The sequence below is a fragment of the Anthonomus grandis genome, chromosome 17 (assembly GCF_022605725.1).
Source record: "Anthonomus grandis grandis chromosome 17, icAntGran1.3, whole genome shotgun sequence".
NCBI lineage: Eukaryota > Metazoa > Arthropoda > Insecta > Coleoptera > Curculionidae > Anthonomus > Anthonomus grandis.
In genome coordinates this window covers 918566-940316 of record NC_065562.1, presented here as the reverse complement: position 1 = coordinate 940316, position 21751 = coordinate 918566, and the positions used below count along the sequence as shown (strand labels likewise).

Here is a 21751-nt window from a genome sequence, read left to right as displayed (position 1 = left end):
TTGAAGCGGTTTTAGGGATAAGAATGTTAATAACTTTTTTTGCTTTGAAGACCTTATTTTTGAGCTTATAATAACATACACCTATGTCTACTTTTTATTTTTAATCCAAAATCTAACATCAATAAGCTAAATTAATATTATTATATGTGGAGGAATTATGTGTGGAGAAAATTATGTGTGAGACCAACACCACCGAAATAAAGATCTTTATTTCGGTGGTGTTGGTGAGACTTCCTTCGCGTCTGGAGCTGCTTACGTAATCATTAAGTACGATTCGTACTTATTAGTAAATAGCGTATTTGGTGCAAATATTAAATTGGGACTTTGACAGTGTTGTGGTTTTCATATGTTAGGTTAATTAAAGCTCAAAATTTCCTCTTTTGAAAATGCGTGAAAACTTGACAACAGAGAATAGATGAATATGTTTGGAAACAAAATACCTTCCTTGCCCCTGTGCATATGTATTTTGTAAAACAACTCTGACAAATTCTAAGATTTGATATTATAATTGCAACAGAAGTGACTCGAAAGGTAAGATTTAAAAATATATATGGCGAACTAAATCGTCCAAATTATATTAATTATCATTATATAAGTGGTATAATTATTAATATTATTAATTATTAGAAAATTGACATCATGGACAAAATTATTACAATGATAGTTTTAAAAACCTATTTGTATTTGTATTAAGAAGATTTGTTTATTGTAGGTTTTACTGGAAAGTATTTTAAAAAATATTACAAAAACTGGAGGGAGCATAAAAATGCATGGAACTTGTCCATCTCACATTATAGAAACTTTTATTGAAAATGGTAAGTTTAAAAAATATTGTTAGATCTGTAAACAGTGGCGGACTTACCATAAAGAAGATATAGTCTATGGCCTAGGGTGGTAAAATTTAAGGCAAATTAAGTGTAAAAAAAAGTATTTTTTGCATTGCATTAAATTGTTTGTTTCAACTTTCTATTTCAAAGTGTACTACTGAAAGATCATGTTCTGCCTTGAAACATGCTTAAAACTATTATCGATTTTCATTAAATTTAAATAAAATAAATGAGATTCTTAGCATTGTTTTTTTTATTAAGGTTTGTAACCCACTTAAAATAATCAACAATATTATTGATTAAGCACTCACGCCGCCAATATTTGTTATCATTGTCTGATGGCGGATTGCTTCTATGTGTTTGCTTGTGAGCAACACGTGGAACCGACATTTCTATGTTCATATCCATTGACAGCTCACGCTTTTTGAAGCATTTCATTACTCATTACTCTATCAGGAAACTCGTGGTCATTTCTGAGAATATCTTTGATGTGTTCTCCCACCGAGATCATGTCGATCGATTTAGCTTGCAGTGCGCTAACTACTGATGTTAAAACTGCTGAATATTTGGCTATTGTTTGTAAAGCAATAATAATCACTGGTTTTGTAACGGCTGAATGCAACTGATATGCAGATTTTCTGATGACATATATTTCCTCTACGGATAACGTTTCTAGAGATTTCTTAAGCTCTAGGAAATTTTGAGAAAACTTTCTGATTGATTTGTATTTTTCGGACCATCTCGTCTCACACATGCGTGATAGGTTTGGAGCATAATTTCGACGTGTAGTCGATTCTCTGAAAAACGTTATTAGTAGAGTTCGGACGAGCAAATCAAAATGTCTACAAACAAGTAAAAGGGCTAGCACAGCCTATCAATCAAGCGGCCAGTAAAGTGGAAAGGGAACTCTACAAGAACTTTGATAGTTTCCTAACAAAAAAAAGTGAGAAGGGAGATGAAGTTACACAAACTTCAGTGTGAACTCAGCAGGGTGAAAGAGATTTACTTGACATAGAAAAACTAACATCTTACAATGTATGGAACACGGAACCTCAAAAAGACTGGAAAGGCAATGTTTATCTGAACACGGAAATAAAAGTAGGTAACCCCCTCAAAACAAAAGAGGCAACGGTTAAAGTCGTTTTAGTATGTCCAAACGAATTAGAAATGTGTACGAGCATCCAGGCGGTGTTTAAAGAGCGATATCGAGAAATCATCGACACGGAAGCCAATTTTGAGGTGTACAACCGCACAACAGTAAAGACCACAAAAACCAAACAAGAAATCACAAATCAAAAGATGATTATAATAAACCAGGGAACTAGTAAAAAGGAACTTTGGGATCGTTCAATAGAACTGCGAGAGAAGACTATAGATGATGATAAAGTGGCAATCCATAAAATAGAAGGAAAGGAATGAATTCACAGGCTTACAAAAATGGTTGAAGCCATTTTTTATGACCAAAATACATACGTAACCATCTATACAAACAATGAGAAAGACCTGCAGAAAGAAGAAAGAATAAAAGAAAATCACAGAAGGAGATGGCAGAGAGACACAACCGCCGTAATCCTCGAGAAGGGCAACAACAACCCCTTTGAAAAGATTGCAAATGAACTGAAAGCCAAATTAAGAGGCACAGTAAAAATATAATTCAGAAAATGCAAGAAGCAAAAAGTGACTGTTCTCTTGGTTACGGATAAAAACGATCAAGCAGTGAAATTCCTTAAGCAAAAAATAGAAGAAACTATGGAAAACATAAAAGTAGCTATCCTAACTAGGGTGTAGGAACCAGCAAAACAAGTACTACACATCACAGGTCTGGATATAACAACGACGGAAGAAGATATTAGAGAGGCTATTATAAAACAAATAAAGCCAACAGAAAAACTTAGACTCAGTTCACTTCGCTCTAATGCCTGAAATACACTGGCTGCTACCTTAGTAATTAATAAAGAAGCAACGGCGAAAAGATCGAGATAAAAAGATGTTTCAGATGTTGGGCATGCGACCATGTCACCAGAGTGTGTACGGGACCTAATAGACGTAGTCTATGCATAAATTGTGGTAAGGACGGTCACCTCTCTAAAGATTGTGTTGAGCAGGCAAACTGCCTCATGTGCAATAAGGGACACAAAATGGGAACAGGCCGATGTACTGCTTTGAAGAGAGCCATTTCGCAAGCCAAGAAGAAGAGAAAATACGACTGTGATAAAGAGATACCTAGTATCTGTGATAAAACTTTGATATGAACTTCGACTGTAAAAAGACTGTGATATATTCCTTCAAGTACTAGTTCTTAATCGATTTTATATATTTTACTTATTTACTAAATTCAATCAAATATGTCAAAGATTCTCCAAATAAACGCCGACCGCTCCGCTGGTGCCCACAATATGGCAGCGAAAGTTGCAGCAGAAGAATCTACAGATATTTTAGTAGTGAGTGAGCCAAATATAAATTTAACAAAAAAGTCACCCTGGATTACAGACAGGGCAAGGTGGCCCTTAAACTCTTAAACAAAAACATTAATGTTAAGAGGGTTATAAAAGAGAATGGAGTGCTGGGACTTCAGCTAGAAAATCTATGGATTTTAGGCATCTCCAAATATTTTGCTGCAACAGTATAAAACTTACATTGATACACTGCTAGATATGGTAGAGACTACAGGAGGAGAGGCAGTAATAGCTGGCGATTTCAATACGAAAGCAGAAGAATGAGGTTCGCCGGAAACAGATAGAAAAGGACAATATGTCTTGAAGGCCGGGGCAAGACTTGGACTAGCAGTTCATAATGACGGAACCCCCCCATTTGTAAGGAGAAACACGAGATCTCACATAGACTTAACTCTATCTACGCAAGGAATAGCTAAAAAAATTAGAGAGTGGAGGGTTTTGGATCACGAGCCCTTATCACTACATCTACATATAGCTTTTGAAATTCTCGTGAACAGACAAGGAACCCCATACTAGTGGAGTGAAAAAATAGAGACACTAAGAAAGAGTTGCCAAAGAAGTCGCAGGGCAAAACAAAGGTCTCATACAAACAAAATTTGACTTGGCAACAGTCGAACAGCAAAGTGCTGCCCATGAAGATTACATAAACGCAAGAAAAGCGCTCAAGGACGAAATTAGAAAGGAAAAAGTAAAAATGTGGAAAGAACTCTGCAATGAACTGGAGAACGACCTGTGGAGACAAGCCTATCACATTGTCAGAAAAAACATAAAAGGCGGTACAGAACCAATAAAATTGACAGATGATAGAGTGTCGGAAGTAATAAACGAGTTGTTTCCCAGTTATCCAATCTCGAATGCTTCTACGGCGAGATTGGATCACTGTCTGCAAAGGGCGGCTCAGGTACTTACCTTCATACTCACTTTCCTTCCTTCACCCTCGCCTTCTTTCCTCTAAACTTGAGGCGAGACTCTTTTTGTATTTCTAGTTCGATCTCGACGCTATTAGGTTTTCGAGGGCTAGGGATCCTTCAACACCTCAAAAAAAAAAAAAAAATTAAAAAAATAAAACGTAAAAAAATTAAAATAAAATAAATTGATAAATAACATGATAATGACTCGGCTATGGACAAGAACTATAAATAAATAATAGGAGAGTAAAACTACACGAGAAAAGTTTACGGAGCAGGGGCACGGATCCCCAGTTCCGGTCTGTGACGCGGGTGAGCGAGCAGACCCCGCCCAATCGTCAGTCAAAAACTGCTCATTTCCATTGGCAGGGAAACAGGCCTGGGAGCAGTCCAATTTTTTGATTAAGCAGTCAACTTTTTTATTTCTAATACAGGGAATGCAATGTGTCAATGGCAGAGAAAAAGTACTTGATTTGGCTAGTTAACTACCTAATAATATTATAAATTATTTTAATTTTATTGGTTTTTCAAACTTAAAAGTAAATGACTTAATTAATAATATTAAAAATGTGGGCCTTAAAAGAGCCCACTTTAAAAAAAACTTCATTTTCCCCTCTCTTCGTTAATACACCTATTTAAATAAAAAAGTTATACAAATTTATTAGAAATTGGAGCATAATATATTAATAAAGTAAAAAATATATATCAATGAATACTTACAGTTTTTGTTTATTTTCCCACCAATTTCCTCCCAAGCCTCTTGTCGTTTTGTTTGGTCTCGGTAATCCTTATTTTGAACGTTGTACAGAAATTCGTACTTCCGTACTTCTTCAATAAATTCTTCGTCCATATTTAATACCACAATTAAATAAAGTCGCGGCGACCGGGGCCTGGTGAGTAGTGATAACTATATAACACTCTGATGAAAATCTAACCACTTTAGATATCGAAAACACGCGTCATGGTGTGTTTAAGCGTGTTGTCGGGCTCTAACGATACATCACAATAAGATGTACTGGTCTGTTTAAAATAATGTAATAGATATTTCTGTAACACGTGTTAATGCGTGTTAAGTAAAATCTGTATTGTTGTGACGAATTCATAATGAGTTACTTATTATATTGGGTATTACGTCACTTATAGCAAAAATCAATTCAGAAATTTTTATCTCACACGCTCAACAATTGAAAAGAAGAAGAAAATAGACTTATTCACGTATTTAAAAGAAATATGAACTTAAATCTGTAACGATACCGTTCGATATACTTAATTTAATTTAAGTTCAATAAGTTTTAAATACAATAATTTACTTGAGGTATAATAGATTTTTTTTATATACCTAGGAGCTGAGGTTCAATCTATTAATCTCTGAGCTCGTTTCTTCTTTTCAATATCCTACCTAACTTTGTTACGAATATTATAATTAAAAAACGATAAAAAACAACAAGAAGACCTACTTTTTTAAAAAATACGTAATTTGAACCAACGTTTCGGTAGTTATATTTACTACCGTTATCAAGGTAATTAAAGTAAAATTAAATTAAATTAAAAATAAAATATACTTATCTTTCAAATTTTCAGTAATCCAGTCTCATCAAAATTTCTTCCTAATTCGAAAATACTTTATATACTTTTTTATATGATTTGACGGTTTATTAATAGTTTGACAAACTATTTTGAAAGATAACAAAATTTTCAAAGGTTACTTTTTTAAAAATTAAAGGGGTGTGATCTTAATGTAAATTAATCATAGAAAATACATGAATATCAAATATTTTAAATCATTAATTAATTTTGAGAATACCCTGATCTACTTCTCTCTTTAGCAAAGGAATCCATGTATTATGAAAATCAACCGAACATGTAGCTAAGCATTTATCTTCATTTAACATTATAAATGCACTTTCCTTTAGCTTACGTAATTTTGAAATTGGTTCCTTTGCTAAAATTGAGGAAGCATTCCAGTCTATTCTGTGGTTATTGTCGAATGCATGTTGTGTAATTTTTGATTTTTAAAAAATCATTGTTTTTTATGTAAGATTTATGTTCATTAATTCTTTTTGGTAATGGTCTACAGGTTTCACCTATGTATAATTTACCACAAATACAAGGAATTTTATAGATTACATTTTTATTAAATTCATTTTCATTGAAAGGTTTAGTTTTTGTTAATAAGTATCGTAATGTGTTTTGTGATTTAAAAATAGTTCTTATATTAAATTTTTTAGCAATTCTTTTTATCTTATCAGAAAAACCTGGAATAAATGGTAAAATAAGATTTGTCGTAAAAAGTGGTTGATTCAATTTTATACGTGGATTATCAAACTCTTTAAAGCAATTGTCTAAAAATTCTTTGGGATAATTATTTTGAATTAAGATATTTTTATTAAAATATTTTTCAGTTGTTAAATATTGATTATTACAAATAATGTGTGCACGATCATATAAACTTATATCCTTCAAAATAGTTTGTCAAACTATTAATAAACCGTCAAATCATATAAACAAGTATATAAAGTATTTTCGAATTAGGAAGAAATTTTGATGAGACTGGATTACTGAAAATTTGGAAGATAAGTATATTTTATTTTTAATTTAATTTAATTTTACTTTAATTACCTTGATAACGGTAGTAGATATAACTACCGAAACGTTGGTTCAAATTAGGTATTTTTAAAAAAAGTAGGTCTTCTTGTTGTTTTTTTTTTTTTTTTTTTCGTTTTTTAATTATAATATTCGTAACAAAGTTAGGTAGGATATTGAAAAGAAGAAACGAGCTCAGAGATTAGATTGAACCTCAGCTCCTAGGTATATAAAAAAATCTATTATACCTCAAGTAAATTAACGGTATCGTTACAGATTTAAGTTCATATTTATTTTAAATACGTGAATAAGTCTATTTTCTTCTTCTTTTCAATTGTTGAGCGTGTGAGATAAAAATTTCTGAATTGATTTTTGCTATAAGTGACGTAATACCCAATATAATAAGTAACTCATTAATGCGTGTTAACACGACACGTGTTAATAATGTGTTCTTAGCTTAAGCCGCCTAACATGCAAAAAAATCCTTGTTTGGTCTGGGCACATTTGGGCCATTTGTTTATGTTTAGAGTACGAAGAAATAGTCTTTATTCTATTCTTCTATATTAATGCCGATGAAATATCACTTTTTTATACCCAAACATTTTTTTATCAAATTTTTTTTTTTTAATTAAAATATTATTTTATAGTACAGGGTACAGGTAGGAAATAAAATAATGGAAATTTCCTTATTATCACAGCGGTTTTCGGGCCCTTCCAAATTACGGGCTCTAGGCCTAGGCCTAATGGGCCTAGCGGGAAAAAAGGCCCTGCAACCCCTGTTAAAAATGCTGTTTTTTGCAAAGCACTACAATCATTTGTGGACTGAGAATCATTCCTTAGATTGTTATAGATATTTAGATACTTTTGTTTGGCGTCTGTACTTAAACAATTACGTTTTAAAACTGCTTGATTTTCCTGTGTAGCTTCTACTTCCCTTGCTTCTTTTTGCTTCCTCAACACTAGAAAATGAACTATCAGAACTATGTAAGTCTAAATCACTGTCCAGATCACTCTTATTATTTTCATCACAAATGTTATTGTCTTTTTTGTACACCCACGACCTCCATAAGCCCGCACAAACACTTTCCTCTTCATTTGCCAAATTTTCCTGACTATTTTCCCAGGATCGAAACATTTTAAGGTCCTTAGGTATAATACCAAAACAAATCCACATATACAAATGAAAATCACACTTCCTCACAGTAAAAACTGAAAAAAATTTAGAAGAATACAGGCCAAATTCTAAATTCCTTACTTTCATAAACCTGTAAACAGCATAACCGGCAAAACCTATCAAATAATAATAACCTCACATGAGTCCCCTCCCAACTATTAAAGGAGATAGACCTAATCCAACAACTGTTTTAAAGGCGATAGACCCATCCTTAAAGATCTCTTTAAAAACACGTCAAAAGTAATACAAAAACAGCCCAAAAATTTATTTGGGTACGGCCCCGTAATTGTCAAAATCAATGGGATAGAAAGAGATACACAATGACTTGCACAGCCTAAAGTAGGAATCACCAGAACGCAGATGTTTTATCTTTGTTTAATAGACTGGCTAAAAAGAGGTGACAAGTCTGTGAGTACTGGAAGTGTTTAAAATATTTTATAAGATGCTTGGATTTTAGTCCGCGGTCAATTTTTGGATATTATTTTCTTGTGATATTATTTTCTTTCTAAAAATTGACATTTTCGAAAAAAAAATAAAAAATAGTATAAAACATGGGGTTTTACGTATATTTAAAATGATTTCATAGATAAACAATATAAAATTTTGCCATTTAAACGTGTAGATCATGCGACAATAAATATGATATAGGCGCACGGACTAGTTACTGCGGTATCTGCGACACATCAAAGATTCTAATAGATCTCTGAACTGGACTTTATTACTTATTAATCTTATTATACATATTGTACAAAAAATAGAACTATTTTAGCGATTATTCTAATACTTTTTATTTTTTTGCCCACTGCTGTATATATCATTTATTTAGTCAAAAAAAGCTAATACAAGTTATACAATGAGGTTCCTTAATAAATACCATATTACATTTTATAAAATTGAATAAATAATAAACACTATACAATTACCACAAACATGTATAATATACAAACAAAAACTTCAAAAGGCACAAATTAGACAAACCAACATAATTTTTTTTTAGAAATACCTAAGTGGTTTATTATGCTAAATTTACAATTAAAAAATTGTTTTTACTTTCTACCGACTTTATTTAAAGAGACATCGGCAAACTAAAAACAGTTTTTCATTGCCACTTTTTATGTCTTACAACATGACGCGAAAAAAATGAATCAGATGTTTCATTTTTTTTTCGATCATCATCACCTTATTTTTTCTTATGGGCGCCATTTTGGATTTTCTCATTTTTAAAAAGTATTTTTATTTGCCTTTAAAATGAGGTATCGCACTTGCATGTACGATTACTCCTTCTAGAACTTCCCATAAGAACTCCTTAAGGGCAAGAAAGAAAGATATATCAATGGGATTTCCAAATAAATTGATTTTATATAAACTGAAGTTATATAATACTCTGTATATGATATAGTTTTTTTTTAAACCAATTCAATGAAAATGTATGCTTTTCTAACCTAATATTTTGTTTTTTTTTTTAATTTAGATAGGCCATGACAAAATGAGATTAGCAGGTTAAACTTTATTATTACTAAGACTTTATATTTTTAAGACAAAAAGAACGCGAAATTTCTCTGATATAGGTATTAAATAATCGTTTACAAACATAAAAAGTAAATATCTAATCTTACAAAAAAATATTTAAAATTATCACAAAAATGTAATAACTAATTAATAATTAAAAATATTCACAAAATATGTTCAAATTGACCTTCATTTAACCGACCCCGTAACTCTTACGGTTTCCGAGATGCCAATGGTCACCCACGAATTTGGGACACCCTGTATATAAAAGTTATTAGTTATTCGTTAGTTTCTCGTTTGATTTTTGATTTAATTATTTTGGTTGTTAATTATTTTAATTCTTGATAATAGATATTAAGTATTGGCTCATTTAACTTTATTATTTCATTGGTTTATATTTCTTAGTCTAAGTCATTGTGAATGCGGCTTTATTTTGACATGACGCATCTTTGACAGTGTTTGACATTTCTTCGACTGGGTGGTAGGACTTTTCTAATTTCTTTCTTCTAGTTGCCGGTAATTAAGTACCTGGACTGGTCATTTTCCTAACCAGATTATGGGGGCTCACCACATTTCCACAGGTCTCTTATTTTGTTGCTTCTTGTGTACCTTTATAGCCCTGTGGATAACCGCCTTGCGGGATTTATTAGGCAACTATGCCAGAGGTAAGTTTCCTATTATCAGCCTTTTTTTTCAGACCCTTGAGAATGTTCCACTAAAGACACTGCTGTTTAGAAAATAACGTCATTTAGTAAGAAGTTTTTTTGTTTTTTTAGGGCAGAATATGGGTAATCCAAAAATTTTTCCCTTTCTACTAAGCAAATTTTTTTTTGCAAAATTGTTGGGTTTTAATTTACTCAAGCACCTCTTTTCATATTTCATACTGGGGTGCACCAATCATTTTAATGTAAATTATCTAAAATAAGATTATAAGTATTGAAACTATCAATAAGGGGTGATTGATTGTATTTTTTTCCTTATTGATTTTAATTTTTTTTGTAATGTACTGTGATAGAAACTCTCACAGTTTTTTTTTTCATAGCATCTGTTTACTTTTTCTCCTTCTTCTTTTTTTGCCAATGTTTTCCTTCATATTTTATGCAACATCCACCTACAAGCTGCTGTAAGACCCTGCAGCCAAGTGTGGTAACTAGAATTAGTTTAAGTAGTAGAATTTTTTTTTAAAATTAAATGTAACAATAAGTGTGTTTGACTTTACCAACCTGAGTGAACTAACGTTAACCCTCTTTTTTTATTATTATTAAATTGTGTTATTGTTGGTGAGTGAGAATCACTCAGGGAACTCTGGCTCATTCCGTGTTGAGCCAGTGGCGCTCTTTACCCACATTATCCTCCTTCTGGGCTTAAGCATACATTTGTCACCACTGGGGTTAGTTACTTATCAACCTGGTAACCTTTATTTTTGTTTAATATTAATTAATTTTTTAAATAATGTGATAACATGTTATATCATCTATTTCGGCAGAGAATGTGACTTTTCTCAACAGATACTGTGAAGCAGGACCAATTTTAATCTTATGGACAAATTTCAGCGTATTGAGTAGAAGATGCTCTTTGACTGGTAACCACTCTAAAGCCTGTAACATGTCTGTTATTATGGTTTACCTAGTATTGTAAACGTAAAAAATTTTCGTGAAAGTATTAACAGCATCTTTTTGTGTCCACATTTAATGCCACTTTTTGCCAAGTTTAAATTAACCAATAAAATCTATTTTTGTTATAGTATATATGAGTGATGTTAGCAACCTATTAGTTCCTCAGGACCCCTTGTAGAACCTTTAATTATTGAATAAACAGTGATTTACTTTGAACAATAGTCTCTATTGTATATACAACAATAGATAAAAAGTAACAATACATTGGAATTTGTGGCATGGACCTCGGCGATCAGACGCGAAATCAGGAGGCAGCAGACTATAGTCCAGTCAAATTGAAAGTAATATCGAATTTCCAACTGCTGGGAAAGGAACTTGAAAGAGATGTCTGGAAATAAAAAGTGTGCAGCCTGCTCTTTGGCTTTGGGTGATGATGAAAAACTATTTATTTCATGCAACAGCTGTAGAACTAGAATCCAGCTAGTAGAAAAATGCTCTGGTTTGTCTTCTTCTGAAATTCGAGCTGTTGTGTTGCAGAATATACATGACATATATTACATGACAAAAATCTGGTTCAAGAGGTATTCCAGAAGCTAGGTCTGCAGCAAGAAGTTGCAACCATAAGTTGTGTACTTAGGGTAGGTACAGTTTCTAATTGCACTAGACTGGTTAAACTGCTATGCAGTGCTACTACTGTTAAGACAGCCCTTAAATGTAAGGGCAAGCTTCGTGGGATGTCATACAAACTGTCTAATGACCAGACTAAGATGGAACAAGATGCATATAAGGAATCTAAGAAGTCTTTATTAGATAGAAAATCTGCTGGTGAGGAAAACCTGATTATTCAGTATCGTAGAGGTGTTCCAGTGGTTGTAGAGTCCAAACAAAAAAACTTGCTTCAACCCCATTAACTGTGTTTTACCAAAATGTTGGAGGTCTTGGTACAAAGATTCAACCGTTACTCAGTAGTATTATGTCCTGTTCTTATGATATAATTATATTGGTGGAGAGCAATTTGAATGACAGTATTGTAGATGCTGAAATGTTCGTGCAAGGGTTTCAGGGTCTTCAGATGTGACAGAAGCTATCGAACTAGCAGTAAGTTGAGTGGAGGTGGTATTCTGATATTTGTCAGTGATAGTATGCAATCACAGTATATTTTTATTCAAGATGACTGTATTGAGCAAATTCTGATTCTATGCCAGTGTAATGGGACTAAGTTCATTATTGGTGGTGTTTATATACCTCCACAATCACCTCGGGATACTTATATCTGGCATTGTCAAACCATGGAGTGTGTTACTACTCAATATGCCAACCTAAATGTATATCTGTTTGGAGATTACAACCTACCAAGGTCTGCATGGGGAATGACGAGCATGGTCTCCTGGTTCAATGCCCAAGAGGTGACCCAGCTTTAGATATTGCACAAAGATTTGGTTATTTAAAATTTTATCAATGTAACTTGATTCCTAATGATAGAAATGTATTTTTAGATTTGGTTTTTTCTAATGTTAAGGATTTAAATGTTCTTAAAGCTTCTGACCCTCTTTTTCAAGCTAATTTTCATCATATTGGATATGAGTGTCATTTGGATATTTCAACAGCAAATAACTCAATTTTTTCAAATCTAGCTTATGAAGAATTTTTTTATGATTTCCTAAACGGTAACTACAATGAGCTTAATATCTTTCTATCCTCAATTAATTGGAACGAGTGTTTATCTCATAGTGATCTTAACTTATCAATCAGAGTTTTTTATGAATATCTCTCAATGGGGTTTGTGTATTTTATTCCTTTAAAGAAATCTAGAACTTCCTCATTTCCTAAGTGGTTCTCCCCTGAACTAGGAACAAAAGGAGTGCTCATTCATTATATATGAGAGATAATACAGACGAAAACTATATAAAATTTTCTCGCCTTAGGTCTGAATGCAAATGTATGTCTGATTTGTGCTTCCGACAATATATTGAAGGGATAGATTCCGGCTTACAGAATGACCCTAAATCATTTTGGAAATATATCAATGATAAGAGGTCCAATTATACCCTTCCCAATACCCTCTTTTATGGTGACAAGCAAGCGTCCAGTGATCTGGATATTGCAAACATGTTTAAAGAATTTTTCCAAACTGTTTATTCTCCTGGTAATGATAATAATCAGCTGCAAAATGGTCCCGCTAATGGTTTAAATTTAAACATTACTAAGATCTTAACATATGATATATTTGAAGGTATTAGCTCACTCCCTAACAAGATTACTGCAGGCCCAGATGGGATTCCGAATTTTCTCTGGAGGAAATGTGTATGTACTCTTGCCATTCCTTTATCTTTGTTATTTAATGCTTCCTTACAAACATCCACATTTCCAATTGCCTGGAGGGAAAGTTTTATTGTGCCATTGTTTAAAGCTGGCCGTCGGGTTGTCATAGAAGTATTTAATTCATCATAATTATAGAAGTATTTGCATTCAATCTTCAATACCTAAACTTTTTGATAGCCTTATAGCTAATCAACTTTCTTGGTTATGCAAAGGCTTAATATCTGATTCACAGCATGGGTTTTGCAAGAATAAGTACTGCCACTAACTTGATCTGTTACCAATCTGATCTTATGAGTAAATTAGAGAATCATAAACAAATTGATTATATATATTTTAGTAAGGCGTTTGATCGTATGATCATCAAATTCTTCTGTCAAAACTGATCTCCGTAGGGTTTCATGTTGATTTTGTGAGTTGGATTAAAATTCTTTAACTGGCCGTATTCAAAGGGTCAGGGTAGGTGGACATCTTTCTGATCCTATCAGCGTAACATCAAGTTTCCCTCAGGGAGGGCATACATCACCCTTATTATTTAATTTATTTATTAATGATATAGTTAACTGTTTCCTGTATAGTCAGTGTTTGATGTTTGCAGACGACTTAAAATTTTGGAGGTTGGTTGGTAGTATTGTGGATCAAGAATTACTACAAGCAGATATGGATCTCTTAAATAATTGGTGTGAACAAAACAATCTTCATTTAAATGTTAAGAAATGTTGTGTTATTAGTTTCGCTTGCAGGATCAACCGGTTTCAATCCAATTACTTCATTAATAATGAGCCACTGAATTATGTTGCATCTATTAGGGATTTGGGAGTTATTTTTGATGAGAAACTCACATTTATTGATCATATTAATTCAATTTCTGTAAAAGCATCAAAATTGCTAGGGTTTGTTATGAGAAACTGTTCATATTTCTCAGTCTCTTCATCAAGAAGGGTTTATTGCTCCCTAGTAAGAACTATATTGGAGTACTGCTCTGTAGTTTGGTCTCCATACCACCAGATTCATATGGATGCTTTAGAAAAAGAGTTCAACATAAATTCCTGAGATATTGTGCTCATAGAACTTTAACTGTTATAGAGAATCATGACTATTCTTATATTGAATGTCAATTATCTATTCCGACACTGTCGCAACGCCGTAATATTTCTGGTGCTAGTTTTATATATAAGATCGTTAATAGGCTTATTGATTGTCCTGATTTGTTGGGTCGCATACGATTTAATGTTCCTCATCACGGGTTGCGCCATAATGTAACCTTTAACATTCCATTCCACAAAACATCCTATGGAATAATAATCCTATGGATAGGTATATAAATTTGTTAAACAATTCGAATATTGATGTGTTTAACATAAGTTCCTTAGGCTTAGATTATGACAGTTGTTTATGTAAATATTATTGCTTTGTAAAATTTACAGTTAATGGGGTTTTCCCGTATTATAAATAAATAAATAAATAAATAAACAGACTGTGAGAAGGTATTCGATAAGGTTAAACATGATCTGCTGCTGAATGAATTTATTAAATTAGGCATATCTGATGATGCCTATTGTTTTTTTGCGATCTTATCTGTCAGACAGGGTACAGCTGGTGAGAGTGGGAGGATGTGTGTCTGAGAACTTTGTTCCCACCTCGGGAGTGCCCCAGAGTAGCAATCTAGGGCCTTTATTTTTTATAAGCTTTATTAACTCATTACCCGACTGCCTCTCCTGCTCGGCTGGCTAATTGTTCGCAGATTATTTCAAATTCTTTAAGACTGTTACATCACGTGAAGACTGCGGCAGCCTCCAGTTGGATATTGAAAGTATTAGTAACTGGTTCAAAACCTATGGAATATTATTGAATGTTAATAAATGTTCTGTAGTATCATATACAAGAAAAATCAATCCAGTAGAATATAACTATCATATTAGCGGCATTAAATTAAACCGTTCCATTGAAACCAGAGACTTAGGTGTCGTGTTTAATTTGAATTATAAGTTTAATAATCATTTCATGTACATTATACAAAAGGCTCTTAAATCTTTGGGTTTTATAATTAGAAACAGCCAGAATTTTGAAATACCAACTATAATAAGATTATATAATGCCTTGGTGAGACCGCACCTGGAATATGCGTCACATATCTGGATGCCTATGACAATAACTCATATTGATCAAATTGAAAAAGTTCAAAAAAGATTGGCCAGGTATCCCTATGTTAGAAAGCACAAAAAATATCCTTATATGATCTCATATATGAGTATGCTTAAGACTTTTATGATGGAATCTCTTTTGGAAAGGAGAGAACAACAAGCGGTGTATATTTGTTCTTTATTATAAATAACATTAAATATTGTAACTGTGATCTTATAAACTTCATCAAAATAAATGTACCAAATTCAAGTCCATTTAAGGTACCAAAAGTCAATTTAAGGATTTGGAATTCGCACAATTTATTTTGTGTTATTTCTGATAGTGTGTCTCCAATGAATAATGTGATGGCAATTACAAACCAGTTCCTTAATCAAGTTCATGTGGATTTATTTAATATGTCTTCTGCAGATCTAAGGCTGACCCTTAAAAATAAATATAGGTATAATATAGATTTATAGATAGAGTGGTATCCTATATATTTTTTTAATTACAAACCATGTTATATTTTTATTTATTTTAATTTTGTTTTTTGTTGTATTTTGTAGTATTTTAAGGTTTTAATTTAATTTTTGTTGCTGCCTTTACATGTAATTACTGTCTGCTCAGTGTTTGTAAAGAGATTCATTAATAAATAAATAAATTATCTTATCTTATTATATAGTTACTGGATGGGTTTTATTTTATTATTGCAATTTTAATTGTAATACTTTTTTTTCTGTATTTTGACTTTCGTAAGTTTGTACTTTTTGGCATAAATAAATAAATAAATAAAACCAAATATATGATAATAGCAAAGAAATGTTTTTACAGACACTTACAAGCAGAGTTAAATATTTTAAAAAACATTCGACAGAATGTGTAACAAAAATCAAATATATAAGCATATGGATAGATTGGGACATAAATTTTAAAGGTCATGCACTTGAAGTCATTAAGATTTCATATAAGGTTTATTATTTAACTAGATGTTCACCTTACTTACTGTTATGTACAAAAAAAACTATTTACAATGTACTTATCCTGCCTGACCTAGTGTATTATTTTTTATTAAAACAAAATCAGTTGTCCCACATCAGTTGACTTCAAAAGTTGCAAAATAGAGCCACAATATTTATTTATTTATTTATAATACGGGAAAACCCCATTAACTGTAAATTTTACAAAGCAATAATATTTACATAAACAACTGTCATAATCTAAGCCTACTTAAAAAATTATTACTAAAGTAAAAAACACCTATACTACATATACTAGAAACAACCTTAATAATTTATATGCAAGAATGTAAATACAAAATTTTATGCACAATTATAAAGTAAGTGACCTCTTTAGATGCATTAAGGAACTTATGTTAAACACAGCAATATTCGAATTGTTTAACAAATTCATATACCTATCCATAGGATTATTAATTCCATAGGATATTCTGTGGAATGGAATGTTAAAGGTTATATTATGGCGCAACCCGTGATGAGGAACATTAAATCGTATGCGACCCAACAAAATCAGGGCAATCAATAAGCCTATTAACGATCTTATATATAAAACTAGCACCACAAATATTACGGCGTTGCGACAGTGTCGGAATAGATAATTGACATTCAATATAAGAATAGTCATGGTTCTCGATAACAGTTAAAGTTCTATGAGCACAATATCTCAGGAATTTATGTTGAACTCTTTCTAAAGCATCTATATGAATCTGGTGGTATGGAGACCAAACTACAGAGCAGTACTCCAATATAGTTCTTACTAGGGAGCAATAAACCCTTCTTGTTGAAGAGACTGAGAAATATGAACAGTTTCTCATAACAAACCCTAGCAATTTTGATGCTTTTACAGAAATTGAATTAATATGACCAATAAATGTGAGTTTCTCATCAAAAATAACTCCCAAATCCCTAATAGATGCAACATAATTCAGTGGCTCATTATTAATGAAGTAATTGGATTGAAACCGGTTGATCCTGCGAGTGAAATTAATAACACAACATTTTTTAACATTTAAATGAAGATTGTTTTGTTCACACCAATTATTTAAGCGATCCATATCTGCTTGTAGTAATTCTTGATCCACAATACTACCAACCAACCTCCAAAATTTTATTCGTCTGCAAACATCAAACACTGACTATACAGGAAACAGTTCACTATATCATTAATAAATAAATTAAATAATAACGGTGATGTATGCCCTCCCTGAGGGAGACCTGATGTTACGCTGATAGGATCAGAAAGATGTCCACCTACCCTGACCCTTTGAATACGGCCAGTTAAAGAATTTTTAATTCAACTCACAAAATCAACATGAAACCCTACGGGGATCAGTTTTGACAGAAGAATTTGATGATCAATACGATCAAACGCCTTACTAAAATCGGTGTATATAGAATCAATTTGTTTATGATCCTCTAATTTACTCATAAGATCAGATTGGATCAAGTTAGTGGCAGTAGACTTATTCTTGCAAAACCCATGCTGTGAATCAGATATTAAGCCTTTGCATAACCAAGAAAGTTGATTAGCTATAAGGCTATCAAAAAGTTTAGGTATTGAAGATTGAATGCAAATACTTCTATAATTATCTATGACATCCCGACGGCCAGCTTTAAACAATGGCACAATAAAACTTTCCCTCCAGGCAATTGGATATGTGGATGTTTGTAAGGAAGCATTAAATAACAAAGATAAAGGAATGGCAAGAGTACATACACATTTCCTCAAGAGAAAATTCGGAATCCCATCTGGGCCTGCAGTAATCTTGTTAGGGAGTGAACTAATACCTTCAAATATATCATATGTTAAGATCTTAGTAATGTTTAAATTTAAACCATTAGCGGGACCATTTTGCAGCTGATTATTATCAATACCAGGAGAATAAACAGTTTGGAAAAATTCTTTAAACATGTTTGCAATATCCAAACCACTGGACGCTTGCTTGTCACCATAAAAGAGGGTATTGGGAAGGGTATAATTGGACCTCCTAACATTGATATATTTCCAAAATGATTTAGGGTCATTCTGTAAGCCGGAATCTATCCCTTCAATATATTGTCGGAAGCACAAATCAGACATACGTTTGCATTCAGACCTAAGGCGAGAAAATTTTATATAGTTTTCGTCTGTATTATCTCTCATATATAATGAATGAGCACTCCTTTTGTTCCTAGTTAACTTTCTAAGTTCAGGGGAGAACCACTTAGGAAATGAGGAAGTTCTATATTTCTTTAAAGGAATAAAATATGCAATCCCCATAGAGAGATATTCATAAAAAACGTTGATTGATAAGTTAAGATCACTATGAGATAAACACTCGTTCCAATTAATTGAGGATAGAAAGATATTAAGCTCATTGTAGTTACCGTTTCGGAAATCATAAAAAAATTATTCATAAGCTATATAAATAACATCTAATTGGTTCTTATTTAATATGGCTTCAGCTATATGTTCTGAAAGTACTGTAAGATTGGTTACTGTGGACTTATCTGTGGAACAATATTTTCTCAAAGACTTTTGCAATGACATTAATCAAGCTAATAGGCCGATAGTTCCTGATATCTCCTCTGTCACCACTCTTGTATATAGGGGTTAGTACAGAATACTTCAAAGCATTAGGAAACTCGCTGGTTTTTATAGATAAATTAAAAATATATGCCAGAGGTTTTACCAGGAACTCCGCCAACCCTTTAAAAATATATGCGGGGATATTATCAACCCCTGTAGACTTTTGGCTTTAGTTTTTTAATACTATTCAGTACGTCTTTTTCCGTTATCTCCAAAAATTCAAACATCTGCCCCCCCAAGTATGAAACCCTTTTACTGTCATTCCCTCGTGATTTAAAGACTGAATTAAAATATTGGCAAAGGCAGTCGCGATGTCATCAGGACTACTACATATTTGGCCATCCAGACTCATCCTTCCCGGCATACCTCCCTGTCTTGTTTTGGTGCGCAAATATTGCCAAAAGGAACTAGGATCGATATTTATGTTATTTTCTAGAGTTTTTTTGTATTCATAATATTCTCGATTTATTTGTGTCTTAATACTTTTTCTCAAATCACAATACTGACCTTTTACATGAGAATTAAGATGATTTGTTGTAAATAATTTGTGTAATTTATTTTTATTTCTAATTTTGCGCACCAAATCCATGGAGTACCACACAGGAAATCGAAGTTTGGAAATAGCACTTTTTTTAAGCTGTTTAGGAACATTTTTGTCCAAACAGTCATACATTATATTATAAAATAACTCCAGACTTTCATTTACATTCTTTTTCTGCATGCTAGACCAATCATACTCCTTGACTAGATTAAAAAGTAAAGAAAAAATACCTTTGGAAAAGTCGTATAGAAACTGTCTAGATATAGAAGGCTTATTACTTACTATCTTCTTTTATGGGTATTTCAAATGACAATGCAGAGTGGTACTGGTCTTCTGTCACCAAGGGCTGTTTCGAGTGACCAAGATTATAAAGTTTTTTTTTTTTTTTTTTTTTCAAGTACTTTATTGTCGAAAATTTGGTACATGTACACGAATTTTATTGAAAAAGCTTCAGAAAATAAATACAATCAAATCAGATTTTACAAAACAAATATATAAAAAATTTATACAACATATAAAATGCCTAAAAAAAAAAAATGCAAGAGAAAATGTTACAAACAAAATCTTTATAAAATAAAATACATGCATGTAGACAAAGGTAGCAGAGATAAAGGGACACATAAAGGTATGTTCAAAATTAAAATTAACAGATTAAAAGCTTAGCATCTACTACACAACATCCTCAGCCTTAAAAAAGTCTTCAATCGAATAAAAGGCTTTTAGAAGCAAATATGACTTCAGTTTACAACGAAACTGGCGCAAAGACTGAACACTTCTTAATTCCACGCTAATGTGATTATAAATCATTAAACCGCGATATATAAATGAATCTTTGATAGATGTAAAATGAGGAATAGGAGGGGGAATATTATTAATCTGTCTGGTAGGATAACTGTGATGTCGGATTGGAAAACTGTTCTTATTTTTGAATATTAAACATGCAGTTTCCAAAATAAATAATGATGGTAGGGTCAAAATACGGCTCTCTTTGAAAAGATTACCACAATGCATTTTAGAATGGGCCCTAAATAAACTTCTGACAGCCCTCTTTTGCAGCACAAAAACAGACTGAAACAGATAATTTGAACATGCACCCCAAAATGGAAGAGCATACCTTAAATGCGACTCGAACAAAGCAAAGTACACATCACGAGCAACATCTCTCCCCAGTTCATGAACGGTTGCCCTAACAGAGAAGCAGCCAGAAGCAAGTTTTTTATTTAACTTTATTATATGGTCAGAAAACTTTAAATCTTTATCAATGACTAAACCAAGAAATGCAGAATTGTCTACCATGTCCAATGCGTTCTCACCAAAATCAAGACTCTCAGCTTGAAAATTGAAACCAATAATGTGGGACTTTGACATATTTAAGCAAAGTTGATTGGAATCACACCATTGCTTTAATTTCAGGAGATCGGCTGCAACATCTCTGACAAGCTGCTTGGGATCTTTATTCGACCATAAAACCGTTGTGTCGTCAGCAAACAATGTAAAATGTCCACATATGCTAAGAGTAATAAGATCATTAATGTATACAAGAAATAGAAGGGGACCAAGAACTGACCCCTGTGGAACACCACAATCCACAGACTCCCTACCAGAAAAGTTACCATTAAGGTACACAGACTGCTCGCGACCAGACAAATAGCACTCAAACCACTTCAGTGCAACACCCCTAACTCCATAAGCAGAAAGCTTCTGAAGCAGTATCCTATGACTCACACAATCAAAAGCTTTGGACAAGTCACAGAACACCGCCGCAGTCGCCTCTCTTCCATTAACACCCTGGAGAAGTTTGGACAAGAAATCAAACATAGCGTCAGAGGTGCTTTTCCCTGATAGAAAACCAAATTGTTCATCTCGAAGAACCCCTTCCCCCAGAAGAAACTTTAAAAGACGATCCTTCATAAGTCTTTCAATTAACTTAGATAAAGTAGACAAAATTGAAATCGGCCTATAGTTGGGTGGACTAGAACGATCACCACCCTTATAAAGAGGCAAAATTTTTGCTAATTTTAGGCAAAGAGGAAATGTGCCCAACTGAAATGAAATATTAATAGCATCAGAAAGAGCCTGAATAGCACTCAAAGGAAGTTTTCCCAATAA

General features: G+C 32.7%; 2 long non-coding RNA genes across 3 annotated transcripts in view; one reads left to right on the top strand and one right to left on the bottom strand.

Annotated features, from left to right (window-relative positions):
- Window positions 1-5809, bottom strand: part of LOC126746425 (uncharacterized) — a 45270-nt gene extending 39461 nt beyond the window's left edge. The window contains exons 1-2 of one of the 2 annotated variants that reach the window (XR_007663881.1): window positions 4912-5809; window positions 4193-4318 (exon numbers count right to left, since the gene is read on the bottom strand). This is a non-coding gene — a long non-coding RNA (uncharacterized LOC126746425). The remainder of the gene's footprint in view (window positions 1-4192; window positions 4319-4911) is intronic. The other variant, XR_007663883.1, reaches the window with a different exon arrangement.
- Window positions 5810-9827: 4018 nt separating this feature from the next.
- LOC126746430 (uncharacterized) overlaps window positions 9828-21751 on the top strand; it is a 37110-nt gene continuing 25186 nt past the window's right edge. Inside the window, exon 1 of the long non-coding RNA XR_007663889.1 lies at window positions 9828-10122. This is a non-coding gene — a long non-coding RNA (uncharacterized LOC126746430). The remainder of the gene's footprint in view (window positions 10123-21751) is intronic.